This window comes from Chiloscyllium plagiosum, unplaced genomic scaffold (genome assembly GCF_037043375.1).
Source record: "Chiloscyllium plagiosum isolate Xiang-an unplaced genomic scaffold, Cpla_swu_hap1 HiC_scaffold_16, whole genome shotgun sequence".
NCBI lineage: Eukaryota > Metazoa > Chordata > Chondrichthyes > Orectolobiformes > Hemiscylliidae > Chiloscyllium > Chiloscyllium plagiosum.
The window spans coordinates 55,684,155-55,700,010 of NW_028270154.1; positions in this window are offsets into that span (position 1 = coordinate 55,684,155).

The following is a 15,856-nucleotide window of genomic DNA, read 5'->3' on the forward strand; positions in this document are numbered from 1 at the left end:
GCTATACAGCACCTGCTCATGTAATGTATGCCAATACTAAATGCCCCAGTTGCCTTCTTATCTATCCTATTAACCTATCCTGCCACTCTTGGGAATCTTTGGACAAGTGTCCTGCCATTCATTGCGTACTCCCTTATCCTGTTACTACTTCAAAAGAACATCACCTCACCCTTATCAGGGTTAAATTCTGTCTGCCACTGATCTGAGTATCTGACCAATTTGACTGTCTGACCAATCTGTCTATATAATCCTGTAATCTAAGACCTACCTCATCACAGGCCAATCCCTGTGTCATCCACAAACTTACCTATCATCACTCCCACATCATTTATTTATTATATATATATTCCAAACAATACAGGATGCAGCGCTAACTGTTGTGGTACACCATTGGACACCGACATCTACTTGCACAAATGACCTTCTACCAGCACCCCATTTCCTACCACTAAGCCCATTTTTAGATCGAATTTGCCAAGTTATCCTGGACCCCAAGCTAAATTGCCATTGCTCTGCCAAGGATGTGTAGGCTAGGTTGATTACCCGTGGAAATGCAGGGTTATGGGGATAGGGTAAGGGGTGTGTCCGGGTGGGATGTTCATTGGACAGTCACTGTGGACACCATAGGCCGAATGGCCTGCTTCCACACTAAGGATTCTATGACAAGATGTAATGGCATTGGAGGTAGTTCAGAGAAGGTTCACTAGATTGATCCAGTGTATGAAGATATTGTTTTAGGAGGGGAGGTTGAGTCCGTTGGTCCTGTACTCATTAGTGTTTTGAAGAATGAGAGACAATCTTATTGAAGCATATAAGATTCTTTGGGGGCTTGACAGGGTGGAGAAATTGTCTCCCCTTGTGGGAGATTTCAGGATCAAAGGGCTTAATCTCAGTGTAAAGGATCACCCACAAGACAGAGATGAGGAGTAGATATTTTATTTGCAGTGTAATTCTTTACAGCAGATCCTGTCAAGGTTGGATTGTTAAGAACATTCAAGGCTGAGTTAAACAGCTTTCTAATCAATACAGAATCAAAATTTATGAGGGAAAGGCAGGAAGTTGGAATTAAAAATTATCAGATCAGCTATGTTCTCATTGAACGGCAGAGCAGACTCAATAGACCAAATAACCTACTTCTACTCCTACATTTTATGGTCTAAAAAACTCCAACTGGTTTGTCAAACATAGTTTCCCGTGTATAAATCCATGTTAACTTTGTATAGTTCTACTGATATATGTACTAAGTACCTTCCATTACTTTCTATACTTTGCACTTTAATTAATGTGAACTAAATAACAATGTGTTGCTGTAAAGACTGTACTGTAGAAATCTTTGTCCCTCTTCTGTTGACTGCTTGACTTGGAGTCCTCTTTCTCCTATTTCTCAACCAATGGATTTAGGCTTTCCTCTGATGCTATTTACTTCTTCCAAGTTCAGCCAGCTCCTGAGTACTTGGGTCTCCGACTGGTCCTGTTTCCAGACCCAGAGTGAAGACCCAGAACCTTGCATTCGCTTTTATCTACACTCACATAGAAGTGTTCGCCACGGGTGCAGTTCTCTCCATGTCCCATGGATTTTCCTTATTTCTTATACATTTTTGAGGGACAGAGAAATATCATAAACATGAGAAAAATACTTATTGCTATTTTAAAAACCATGGATTTTTATAGAGGAAAAACTACATTACCCAAATTTAAAACCAGTTTTCAAGGGCAAAGAACTTCTTGGTAGTAGTTATGACATGGGCGGAACGGTGGACATCTGCCTCACAGTGCCAGAGACCCGGGTTCAATTCCCGCCTCAGGCGACTGACTGTGTGGAGTTTGCACGTTCTCCCCGTGTCTGTGTGAGCACCCTACGGGTGCTCCGGTTTCCTCCCGCAGTCACAAAGATGTGCAGGTCAGGTGAATTGGCCATGCTAAATTGCCCGCAGTGTTAGGTAAGGGGTAAACGTATGGGTGGGTTACGCTTCGGCGGGTCAGTGTGGACTTGTTGGGCCGAAGGGCCTGTTTCCACAATGTAATGTAATCTAATCTAATCTAAAACATGAGTACACCATTTTAAAAACCCAGTTACAGTTCATTAACAAGACATATCTTTCTCAGAACTTTTCGATTCGCGAACCGGGCCCCGGAACGGATTAAGTTCCTAAGTCAAGGCACTAGTGTAACATTAATTTATTTTCTAACACTAAAAGTCAACATTAAACCACAACTATTCACAACTCTAAGACCCCTTTCTCTTAATTGCTTACTATTTGCCTACAACTCTATAACAATATGCTGTTCAAAGTTTGTGCGAAGATTTGTAGCTCGGGTGCTCGTTGTTGTGGTTCTGTTCGCCGAGCTGGAAGTTTTTGTTGCAAACGTTTCGTCCCCTGGCTAGGCGACATCATCAGTGCTTGGGAGCCTCCTGCGAAGCGCTTCTTTGATGTTTCCTCCGGTGTTTATAGTGGTCTGTCTCTGCCGCTTCCGGTTGTCAGTTTCAGCTGTCCACTGTAGTGGTTGGTATATTGGGTCCAGGTCGATGTGTTTGTTGATGGAGTTTGTGGATGAATGCCATGCCTCTAGGAATTCCTTGGCTGTTCTCTGTCTGGCTTGCCCTATAATGGTAGTGTTGTCCCAGTCGAATTCATGTTGCTTGTTGTCTGCGTGTGTGGCTACTAAGGATAGCTGGTCGTGTCGTTTCGTGGCTAGTTGATGTTCATGTATGCGGATTGTTAGCTGTCTTCCTGTTTGTCCTAAATAGTGTTTTGTGCAGTCCTTGCATGGTATTTTGTACACTACATTAGTTTTGCTCATGTTGGGTATCGGGTCCTTCATTCTGGTGAGTTGTTGTCTGAGCGTGGCTGTTGGTTTGTGTGCCGTTATGAGTCCTAGGGGTCGCTGTCAGTTTCTGAGATGCTCCTGATGTATGGTAGTGTGGCTAGTCCTTTTGGTTGTGGTATGTCCTCGTTCCGTGGTCTTTCTCTTAGGCATCTGTTGATGAAGTTGCGCGGGTATCCGTTTTTGGCGAATACCTTGTATAGGTGTTCCTCTTCTTTTTGCAGTTCTGGTGTACTGCAGTGTGTTGTGGCCCTTTTGAATAGTGTCCTGATGCAGCTTTGTTTGTGTGTGTTGGTACAGAGAACACCGAACGGAGAATTCACTACAAGGGTATACAGGAAAGCCACACACACAGACCAAGTCCTAAACTATGAAAGTAACCACCCCAACACACACAAACGAAGCTGCATCAGGACACTATTCAAAAGGGCCACAACACACTGCAGTACACCAGAACTGCAAAAAGAAGAAGAGGAACACCTATACAAGGTATTCGCCAAAAACGGATACCCGCGCAACTTCATAACGACCCCTAGGACTCATAACGGCACACAAACCAATAGCCACGCTCAGACAACAACTCACCAGAACGAAGGACCCGATACCCAACATGAGCAAAACTAATGTAGTGTACAAAATACCATGCAAGGACTGCACAAAACACTATATAGGACAAACAGGAAGACAGCTAACAATCCACATACATGAACATCAACTAGCCACGAAATGACACGACCAGCTATCCTTAGTAGCCACACACGCAGACAACAAGCAACATGAATTCGACTTGGACAACACTACCATTATAGGGCAAGCCAGACAGAGAACAGCCAGGGAATTCCTAGAGGCATGGCATTCATCCACAAACTCCATCAACAAACACATCGACCTGGACCCAATATACCAACCACTACAGCGGACAGCTGAAACTGACAACCGGAAGCGGCAGGGACAGACCACTATAAACACCGGAGGAAACATCAAAGAAGCACTTCGCAGGGGGCTCCCAAGCACTGATGATGTCGCCTAGCCAGGGGACGAAACGTTTACAACAAAAACTTCCAGCTCGGCGAACAGAACCACAATAACAATATGCTGTTCCAATAAGACACTTATTAACATTACATCAAATTAATTTCAAAACCACACAGCTGCTGTCTTTTTCTGTGTCTTTACTCTTCCAGCTGAGAATCTCCCTGTGTCATCATCTTTCATTTTACTGTGATTATATTTCATGTGAAAAAGTATCGTTGACAGAGAGTGATTTGGAGATGCCAGTGTTGGACTGGGGTGTACAAAGTTACAAATCACATAACGCCCAACAGGTTTAATTGGAAGCACTAGCTTTCGGAGTGACGCTTCTTCATCAGGTGTGTCTGTAGGAGTGTGTGTGTGTCTGGGTGGAGGGTTGTAGGTGTCTGTGAGAGAGTGTATATATGTGTGTGAGTGTAAAGTGTCTTAATCTGTGAGAGGATGGATGTATGAGTGTCGGAGTATGTGTGTCTGTCGGAGTATGTGTGTCTGAGGTGGGGGTTGTGTCTGTGAGAGAGAATGTATATACGTGTGTGAGTGTAAAGTGTCTAAGTCTGTGAGAGGGTGCATGTGTGAGAGTGGGAGTGTGTGTGTCTGTTGGAGAGTGTGTGTGTGTGTGTGTCTGCATCTGCGTCTGCAGAGGAGTGTCTGTGTGTGTGTATAATGAAATGGTGGTCACTTGTAGTGTGACCTGTAGTATGACCTTAGGTTCATGTCACACTACATTCACACTGCAGGTGACCACCATTGCACTATACACACACACACATGCTCCTACGCATGCATGCACACACACACACAGGCACTCCTATACACAGACACGCACACAGACACTCACACACACTCCTACAGACACACACACTTCCACTCTCACACATGCACCCTCTCACAGACTTAGACCACTTTACACTCTCTCACATATACACTCTCTCACAGACACTCACAAACCCCCACACAGACACACACACATATACATTTGTGGGGTGAATTTGTACTTGCAGAGTTACATTGTACTTTGCTCAAAAACTGCATGAATCCATGTAAGACTGGTAACTCACTTTTTAGATTCGAATCAGTCTAAACATTGTGGAACACAGGGGGCGAACACCTACAACATCTCAACATCTTATCTGCACTGACACCAATTGTTACTGTTAACCTGAGAATGTAACTTTTAAAAAAAGTGTTGTGATTTATATATGAAAGAAGTGAAACTATCATGATCATTCTAATAAATGAGAGACTTAACAAACAATCAAGGTATTTTTCAATGTATACTTTCAGTTACTTCACACTGTAAACTTTAGCTATAAATTCTGTGTCTTACAATTGTGCACTCCACAACCACCTGATGAAGGAGCAGCGCTTTGAAAGCTAGTGCTTCCAATTAAACCTGTTGAACTATAACCTGGCATTGTGTGATTTGTAACTTTGATAGACAGTGTTTCCCAATTTCTTTGAGCGCAAGACGTTGGATGGGCAATTAGCTCTGTCTCTCTCAACGATGGTTGCTTTCTGACCAATTCTCAAAGTGTCCACATTTTTATACCCCGTCCCCCCCCAAAATGGGATTGTCTCGGTTCGATGTTGACAAAACAATAAATTCAAACTCGACTGAGTTTTAGTATCCTGGGCATAATTTAAACTGATTGGTTAAATTCAAATTGTTGTCAAAATAGCAAACAAAACTTAGGTATCCATTTCACAGCCAAATGTTACGTTTCTTCAATTTTCCAGTATACTCTGGACTGCCATCTAGTCATATACACAGATGCTTGTAAACTCTCGTTTAGAATGCATTCTCTCTCTCTTAAAGGTACAGTATATGCCTTCAACTTTATAATAGTGTGTATGTGGGGGAGAGAGGTATAATTACTTGTCAATTTACTGATTTCAAATGATTTCTAACTGCAGAAGCTTCAACAGCATAATCAAATATTAAAGCATAGAATCGCTGAGAGCAACTTCTGCAATTTCATGTTTAATTGCACAAATGTGTATTCTAGAGGTTGTGGTCAGTTTCAAAGGATAGATTGGGAATGCCTTCTCTTTCATTCATGATTATTGCAAGCTCCTGCCCTCTATATTTAAGCCTGCTTGATCTGGAATCATCCAGAAATACTGACAATTTGTCAACATCCAGCCTATTGAATCCCTTCACAGTCTGAATGTTATGTTCTCCCACCAGTGACTTTGAAGGCGGGGCACATAAAATCCAATGGGTCATAATCCTGTCTCTTACCTATCTTCTCCTACCATTAGCTGACCTCCCCTGGCTTCATGCACCCAGTCCTTACCTCCTGTACCCAACCCTTGCTGAAACCCCAACCATGATCACAGTCAAGTCATTGGTGTGGTGGGACTGTCTACAATCACAGTAGCGGCCAAGACTCTTGGCTGGTGGTACTGGAGCCACAGAGCTGTGAAGCTTCTCCAGACACAGGAACAGAGACCTTGCCTTAAACAATTAACTCAACTCCCAGAGTTAAATTGTTACTGGACAGCCATCAGGGTTGCGGGTATGACTTCTTGACCTTCTTAGCAGGGGAAGGGAGAAACCACAATCTTTAGAATACTCCATAATTTTAAGGACTATGATCAGATCTCATCCTAGTCTTCTCTTTCAGAGAAAATAGCCTCAACTTGCTCGTTCATTTTTACTGGCTGCTTCCTCTCAATTCTGTAACACCTTTGTATTTATTTGTTTCCACTTTCTCAACTTTATCTTTAGAGTGTAAAGATTGGAATTCCATGCAGTACTGTGAGTTTGGTCTTACCAAAGTACCATATTAAAATTTTATAGAATCCAAATCTATAAAATAAGTAATTTTGAAGCTGTATTTTAATTTCTGTATATTGATAACCGTTGTAATCTTCTTTATTCTGAGTTCTCTGCATCAGCTTAATTCTTCAATTGTATTTATATTCGATACATATTTATTGTACCTGCATTGAAGCACAAAATGTGTATCTGCTTTCATGGAATCTTGAACACTATTGCACTATCACCTCCCACATTCTGCCAGCCTCCTGAGTTTGACAGCAAGGCAGCAGTCTCAAGAGACTAACTATAACAATAGTTCTATGATCCTTGACCGCCTCTGCCGTCATTCATGAGCATTTCATAACATTCAGTAAGTATTATATCGAACCTATAACAACATTGGTAGTGTTCAAAATGTTTCAGTATGCTCCACAAGGATTACTTCTACAAACTTTAAAAGAAATCTCTGTCACTCTTTGGAATAAACCTGACCCATTAGCCCAACCTTCTATTCATCACAGATTCTGCCTGATCAATTGAATGTTTCCATCATTTTATGTTGTTAATTAAGCATTTCAAAGCCGTAAAAAAGGGCAACAAGATTTATAATGTCTGAGATGAAGTAAATGGCTGAATAATCTGTGAAATGCCTAATTGAAAACTAGTATGCAAATAGTAAGGATGGTAAGCTAAAGAGACTTAAATAAATGAGCAAAAACGATTGGCGAGTCATGTATTATTTAAAATTCAAGCCATCTTATTCCATATTCAAAAAAGACCCAAAAGTTCCTCACAAATTATTTTGTGAATACTTGCTACTCAGAATATTCTTCCATCTAATTCACCCAGTGTGGCACGCAGCTAGCCAGGCAATGACCAGCCTCCTTATCATGTATTATCTCCACAACAACTTTAACCAATAATGAATACTGAGGCTAATGTGTAAAATGCCCTTGGATGACTGACAGGCTCCGTGATAGACAACTAATGTTCAGAGATTTCATCTTACAGAATTATATTGGCAGCAGTCAGGTAGTCATGAATGATAGAGCTATTACTGTGTGTACTGAATAACCACAAGCTATAAGACTGTCTCTATTTTGAAAAGTGTGGCTAGCTTAGTCAAATACTAATGCTAGGTTAACAGTAGGTGGCCTTTTAGGCATCAATCCGTAGCTGAAATAGCTCAGTTGGGAGAGCATTAGACTGAAGATCTAAAGGTCCCCAGTTCAATCCTGGGTTTTGGAAAAAGCAGTGTTGCTTGAGTGTTCTCTCCTTTGTTTGTATATGGATGACGTTGCTGTTTTCTGCTGACCATACACAGACTCATGCGCACGTGCGACCAGTTTGAATGGGCCTCAGGGGCCAAGGTAGAGCGAGGCCATACTCTTTTGGGAGCTGGGTCGACCAATCCTCTATCCCATTCACCATTAGGACTGACCACCTGAAAGTGCTGGATATTTGGTTCAGAGGGACTGGGGCATGCGCCAAGCCTTGGGAAGAGCATATCAGTAAAGTAAGGCAGAAACTGGGCGGACGGGAGCAACAGTCACTCTCTATCGCAGGTAAAAACCTGGTCATCAGGTGTGAGGTACTCTCAGCATTGTTATATGTGGCACAGATCTGGCATATTCCCAGAACCTGTGCCGCCATAGTCACCCGGGCTGTCTTCCACTTCATGTGGAGATCAAAGATGGGCTGGGTCTGAAGGGACACAATATATAAAAATCTGGGAAACCGGGAAAAATTCACACCCAATGCCACTCTCACCCTGATGGCCACCTTTGTGTGTGGCTGCATCAAGCTGTGCGTGGATCCCAGGTATGCAAACACCAAATGTCACTACGTACTGAGGTTCTACCTGTCCCCGGTGTTGCGAAGAATATGTCTGGCCTCACTGCCGCAGAACGCTCCAAGTAGTTCGACCATTTTGCATCACCTGTCTTTTGTGGAGAAATTTATGAAGAAAACCACCTTAGACCACAAATCCATCAGGAAGTGGTCAGCACGTAGTGTCCTTGAGACCCTTCGGAAAAGGAGAGGGTGGATCCAGTTGGGCAGTTCCCAGGCAGACTGTCAAAGTCATTTGGCAAAATGTCTCAACGCCAGAACTTTCAAACAAGCACCAAGACATGGCTTGGCTGGTGGTGAGGAGGGCCCTGCCTGTGACATCTGTTATGAATGGCTGGACTCTGTGTGCCACCGCACACTGCCCTCAAAGTGGCTGTGGAGGGGATGAGACTGTCACACACCTCCTTCTGCAAAGGAAGTCTGGAGAGGAATGCAATGGTGTTTGTCGAGGTTCGTCCCCAACATATCTGTGACACTGGACTCTCTGCTCTACGGTCAGTTCCCCGGGGGACACACTGAGACGAAGATCAACTGTGCCTGGAGGATCATCAACTCAGTGAAAGACGCTCTTTGGTCTGCCCGAAACCTGTTGGTCTTCCAACTGAAGGTAGTTGACCCCGACTGAGTATTGCAGACTGGCACATTCCAAGGTCTAGGACTATGTGCTGATAGACGTACTGAAGCTTGGGGCAGCTGCCGCCAAGGTGCACTGGGGAAAGACTACCATATAACACCTGCCTGCCGAAGAAGAACGGGGGGCCCACTCAGTAACTGGGCTCCGCTGACACCTCAGCTGAATACCTAGAGGATGGAGGGCTAACATACAGGCTTGTAAATACAAATAACTCAGTCTGATCTCTGTAAAGACATGCAATGTATACATATGAATGGCATCACCAACTGTACAGATGTCAAAAGATTTTTATGAATAAAGTATATTTTTGAAATTTAAAAAATGCTTGGATGTAAGAGATCTGTTGCTTTTATCTACCATGGGAGAACTGCTTGAAAATACATATCCTATTAAAGGGCTCTGGAAACAGATTCATTTGTAACTTCCGATAGAAAATTGAATGTATGAAAAGAAAAAGAGCAATCAGGGTTTGGGAAAGAAAGAGTAAGAACAATTGACTAACTGTTTGTGAAGAGTCAATATATGAATGATGGACTGAATGGCCTCTTTTGTGCTGTATGATTGTTAATTGTTAATGATTTTCTGTCAATCAAATTGAATAATAGAATATCGCAGGCAGAGGACCTGTGATATCTTGATATTCTTGGTGGTTGGGCAAGCAAATCTACTGGGTCTCTATTGTGAGGAAATATAATTTTCTTAATTATACTATATATCTATTTCCAATATATATCTATTTCCAGAATTTAGTTTTGCTTTCCTCTTACCCAACACCCAGATTATGTATGCGATGAAATAGCTAGCAGCTATAATTAATTAATTAGGAAAGAAAATTAACATAATTCATTATTTGCACTCGAATAGAGTAACCATGTAACATTATTCATTTTCTGAAGATTCCTTAGCTAGTACAAGTGGTGTCTGAGGTGTTAAACCAAAACCACAGAGCTCATTTTGGCTTCAGTTAAAATTATCATGTACTTTTAAGAGCCAGAGGATTACTGAAATACTGGAATATGATTTCTGCCACCAGAGCCCATTTAATTTAATGTGAAAACCAATCTTTGGGGTGCAAATCTAATGATAAGATGAAATAAGCAACTTGTTACATCCCATGAACAGCAAATTTTACATAACACTTCAACATAAATTCAGTTGTTGAAATGATTCAATGCAGGGGCAAAACAGCAAGACATCAATATCAAGATGTATTAATGTTCCAGTTCTCCCCCATTCACTCACTGTCTCCTGTTCCTGCAATAGCATCATGAAAAACAAAGTGTTAAGTCAATAATAGAGGGCAGTTTCCAGGAGACAGAAGAACAGCAGCTGAAAGTAGACCAACCTTGTTGGGAAGGTTGAGAAAAGGGTCAGTACCAATGTGTATGTTTTATCAGATTAGCTCTCCTGGCTTTCAATGCAGTGTCAAGCAAACTAAAAGGCAAGTAATCTGTGTTGCTGTTTGTGTCCAAATTAGTTGCCATGATTCCTAAATTATAACAGATTAGGTTCACAATTCAAAGTACTTCATTGATTTGGACTGATCTGAGGTGTGAAAAGTGCTATTCATATGCAGCTAATTATTTTATAACTCCATACCAGCATTGGATTAAGTACCAAGTTCATGCCAAACTGTTCTGCTAGTACTTAGGTTGCCACTTAAAGCTGGAAAGAGTCACATGTGGAGCATAAATATCAACATAGACTTGCTCTTGCCAAATGCTGTATTCCTTTGTTATAAATTTATGTCTAATCTAAAACAAAATCATTAAGCGCATTGGGGATTTTTACAAGAAGAATCAAATTTTCATCATTTGAATTGATTTGTTCAAAGAATATTAGGGGGCATATGTTGTGGTTCTGTTCGCCGAGCTGGGAATTTGTATTGCAGACATTTCGTCCCCTGTCTAGGTGATATCCTCAGTGCTTGGGAGCCTCCTGTAAAGCGCTTCTGTGATCTTTCCTCCGGCATTTGTAGTGGTTTGAATCTGCTGCTTCCGGTTGTCAGTTCCAGCTGTCCACTGCAGTGGCCGGTATATTGGGTCCTTTGGGTTGCGGCATGTCCTCGTTCCGTTGTCAAAGGACTAGCCACACTACCATACATCAAGAGTATTTCTGAACTGACAGCCAGACTACTGCGACCACTAGGACTCATAACAGCACACAAACCAACAGCCACTCTCAGACAACAACTCACCAGAACGAAGGACCCGATACCCAGCATGAGCAAAACCAATTTAGTGTACAAAATCCCATGCTAGGACTGCACAAAACACTACATAGGACAAACAGGAAGACAGCTAACGATCCACATCCATGAACACCAACTAGCCACGAAATGACACGACCAGCTATCCTTAGTAGCCACACACGCAGATGACAAGCAATATGAATTCAACTGGGACAACACTACTATTATAGGACAAGCCAAACAGAGAACAGCCAGGGAATTCCTAGAGGCATGGCACTCATCCACAGATTCAATCAATAAGCACATCGATCTGGACCCAATACACCGGCCACTGCAGTGGACAGCTGGAACTGACAACCGGAAGCGGCAGATTCAAACCACTACAAATGCCGGAGGAAAGATCACAGAAGCGCTTCACAGGAGACTCCCAAGCACTGAGGATGTCACATAGACAGGGGATGAAATGTCTCCAACACAAATTCCCAGCTCGGCAAACACAACCACAACAACGAGCACCCGAGGTCCGAATCTTCTCACAAACTTTGAACACCTAGGGGGCATATTTTTAAGGTGAGAGGAGAGGAGAGAGATTTAAAAAAGACATGAGGGTGTGGAATCAACTTCTTGAAGAAGTGGTGGATGTGGGCACAGTTACAATGTTTAAGAGACTGAGACAAGGACATGAATAAGAAAGGTCTGAAGGGATATGGGCCAGGAGCAGGCAAGGGGGAACTAGTTTAGTTTGGGTGTATGGTTGGCATGGGCTGGTTGAACGAAGAATCTATTTCCACTGTATGACTCTATGACTTTATGAATGCAGACTTTTTCCTGTTGTCAAAATGTGTACTTTCTTTCTAAGAATGTTAACTTGGATAGACGAACAGGTCACAGAAAGGTTTCTTTAAGAAAACATTTGTAGTTCAACTGCTTGAATTGCATCTACAGTTTTCAGCCTGTTCTGAAAGACATTGTGAAAATCAAAAAGCAAGTGGCAAACATGTCAGATATTTTAATTAGTTGCACTCAGTTCATGTGATCTTCTTATCACAGGTTCTTTCAATGATGGTCCTCAATGTACATTTTGTACATGGACAATAAAAGGTGTTATTAAGAATATTAATCAGTATTCTGTGAGGAGCAAATTCTTCGTCAAACCTCAGTGCCTTCTCCAGAACAGCAGCCTGTTGTTTTGGTAATGCTCACAAAAACACTTAGTGGAGCATACAGAGAGCAATCTATTGTTAATGTTGTATGAGCTTCTCATAAATATTCCTGGTTTGCACGCACACTGTTCCTAAAAGCTGGGACACACAATGCAGCAACCTGCTGTCTGAATCATCCAAACACCCTGCAGTGAAGCAAATCTGAGCAGTACACAATGAGCCACAAAGAAATTGTAAATTTTCTGGGATACCTAAAACAAATAATTAGCATTCTCCCCAATTCTTCCCCTTCCTCAAAGATGATTACTTAGAAGTGTTTCCACTGACACAAAACAAATTCCTTTGTAACACACAGCAAGAGCCATACTTTGTATGTGAATGTAACCAGGGATGGGGAATGTTACTGGTCTATTTGACTGTGGAAGGCATCATGGCTAAATTTAAATATATACTAATTTAATACCTATGTGCACGTTCCAGCAGAAATCACTGGGTTTTTATCAGAAATATAAATCTTGACTGCTTGTTTCATTCTACCTTCCTTAGTGAAAACTAAGATCAATTTTAAATGTTTGAAATCTGAAGTTAAAGCAAGATTGCTCTTCCCCATGGTCAGGGAGTTTAAAACTCGAGGGCATAAGTTTCAGGTAAGAAGGGAGAGGTACAGAAGGGTCCAGAGGGCAATATTTTTCACACAGAAGGTGGTGAGTGTCTGGAACAAGCTGCCAGAGGCATTGGTCATTTAAGAAACATTAGGACAGGTACATGGGTGGGATAGGTATGGAGGGATATGGGCCAAATGCAGACAAATGGGGCTAGTTTATTTGTGAAAACTGGGTGGCATGGGCAAGTTGGGCCAAAGGACCTGGTTCCATGCTGTAAATCTCTCTGACTCTATGTTAGGAATATGCAGCAGCAGTTTAGGTAGCATCTGTGAAGAGACACAGAGTTAATGTTTCAGATTGATTATTTTTCATTAGAACTGAACTTTGGCTAAGAAAAGAGATACGAGAGTAGCTCTTATGAATCATGTATTTGTGTATTGAGGTGATGTGGGAAGTGCAATTGATTTTTTTTAAAATTCCTATTGGTTATTATCAAGATGATTGTTGTCCATCCTTAATTGCCCTTGAGAGGGTAATGGTGTGCTGCCTTCCTGAATGGCTGCAGTCCATCTAGTGTAGGGTATCCACAGTGTCTTTAGGGAGAAATATTCACTTGAGCCAGCAACAATGAGGGATATTGATATAGGGTTTGAATTTTTCCAAGTTTGGCTAAGCTCAATTTCAGAGGATTCCATGGAACGTTTCTCTCTGCGATACCTCATGTCTTTTCTTACATAATTTGACACAGCTCATGCCATTAGATGTACACCATACTTACAAGGTGAACGCTCCTGTGCTATCTTGTAACAGTGGCAGTGTTCGCTAGTACCCAGGATTCGCTGGGATTCACATCACAGGTGCCATATTTAAACCCCAGTTGTTCACTGTTTTAAACATTGCCCTTCACAGTTTGTGCTTCAAAGGAGAGGCAGACTGTCACACCTATTCATGGACAAGGAATTAGAGAGCCAGTGGAAAAAAGGCCATCCTCTTTCCACAAGTCTGCCAAGGAGACCATAGCATCAGACTCTGCCCCCTTGGTCCAAGATTGTTACCCAATTTAATGCCACTACCACAGTCTGGAGGAGTGCCCTACAGTTCAGGAAAATTATCAGTAATCTTCTGCATTCTGCCACCATCTTTCCTCTGCAATCTCATACTAACCGTAACTCTACCATTGTACGCACCTCCTGTTAAAGCTCATGGTCTACTACTCTCGGTATTGCATAGGGTGTAATCTCACCACCATCCCCCAAATTACAAACCTTCCTGTCCTCTGTGATTCTCTCTCTCCCTCTCTCTCACTCACTCAGGGCAGCTTCCCCATCTGCACTAAACTGCTGTGCTAGCTATATTCATCTCACTTAATTTTGTCTCATTGCAGGAGAAAACAGCTCACATTAGGACTGTGAAGGCCAAAAAAAATGATGGAATGGTCAATGTTCATCTCCGTACCTCACTAAAGGACCAGAGTATTGGTCTCGCTGAGGTGGGTGGTGATCTCTTGTTTGGTGATGCTGAGATCTCCATATCCCCAGTTACCAAGTAAGATTCACTGTGAGGTGCAATGCAGCTGTCTTATTACACAACTGTGAACGTAGGTAAGATAGTGAAGAAGGCATTTGGTATGTTTTCTTTTATTGGTCAGAGTATAGAGTACAGGAGTTGGGAGGTCATGTTGCTGCTGTACAGGACATTGGTTAGGCCACTGTTGGAATATTGCGTGCAATTCTGGTCTCCTTCCTATCGGAAAGATGTTGTGAAACTTGAAAGGTTTCAGAAAAGATGTACAAGAATATTGCCAGGGTTGGAGGATCTGAGCTACAGGGAGAGGCTGAACAGGCCTGTTCAGCCTCTCCCTGTAGCTCAGATCCTCCAACCCTGTTTTTCCTGGAACATCGGAGGCTGAGGTTTGCCACAGTAAGTGGTGGAGGCTAGTACAATTGCAACATTTAAAAGACATTTGGATGGGTATATGAATAGGAAGGGTTTGGAGGGATATGGGCCGGGTGCTGGCAGGTGGGACTAGATTGGGTTGGGATATCTGATTGGCATGGACAGGTTGGACTGAAGGGTCTGTTTCCATGCTGTACATCTCTATGACTCTATTCTTAATATGCTCACACTTTTAACCCTATTGTAGAACTCATTTCCTCTTTTAGGAGAAAGTGAGGACTGCAGATGCTGGAGATCAGAGCTGAAAATGTGTTGCTGGAAAATAGCAGCAGGTCAGGCAGCATCCAAGGAGCAGGAGAATCAATGTTTCGGGCATAAGCCCTTCTTCAAACCTGACCTGCTACGCTTTTCCAGCAACACATTTTTCAGCTCATTTCCTCTTTTGTCTTCTGTAGGTGTCTGTGGCATTCAGACAGTCTCTGTCCTGATGAGACGATCCCCTCCAAACATCATCTCCTCCTTCACTTCTGAGGAAGAAGACCAAGGTCCCCCAGTGGAAGCATCAAGAAAGGTTGCCACCTGCATCCTCCACCAGCTAGATCCTGACACCTTGGTGGGTACTTCAGCTAAAGGTATAGTCGGGAGCACATTCTATTGTCAAAGAGTGTGGTGCTGCCTTGGGACCCTCCAACCACATGGAATCAATGTGGCTTTCACCAGTTTCCTCATTTCACCTCCCCCAGCTTATTCCAGATCCAATTTTCCAACTCGGCACCGCCCTCTTGACCTGTCCTACCTTTCCACCTTCCTTCCCATCTATTCGCTTCACCCTCCTCTCTGATCCCTCAGTGGTTAGCACTGCTTTCTCACAGTGCCAGGGACTTGGGATCAATT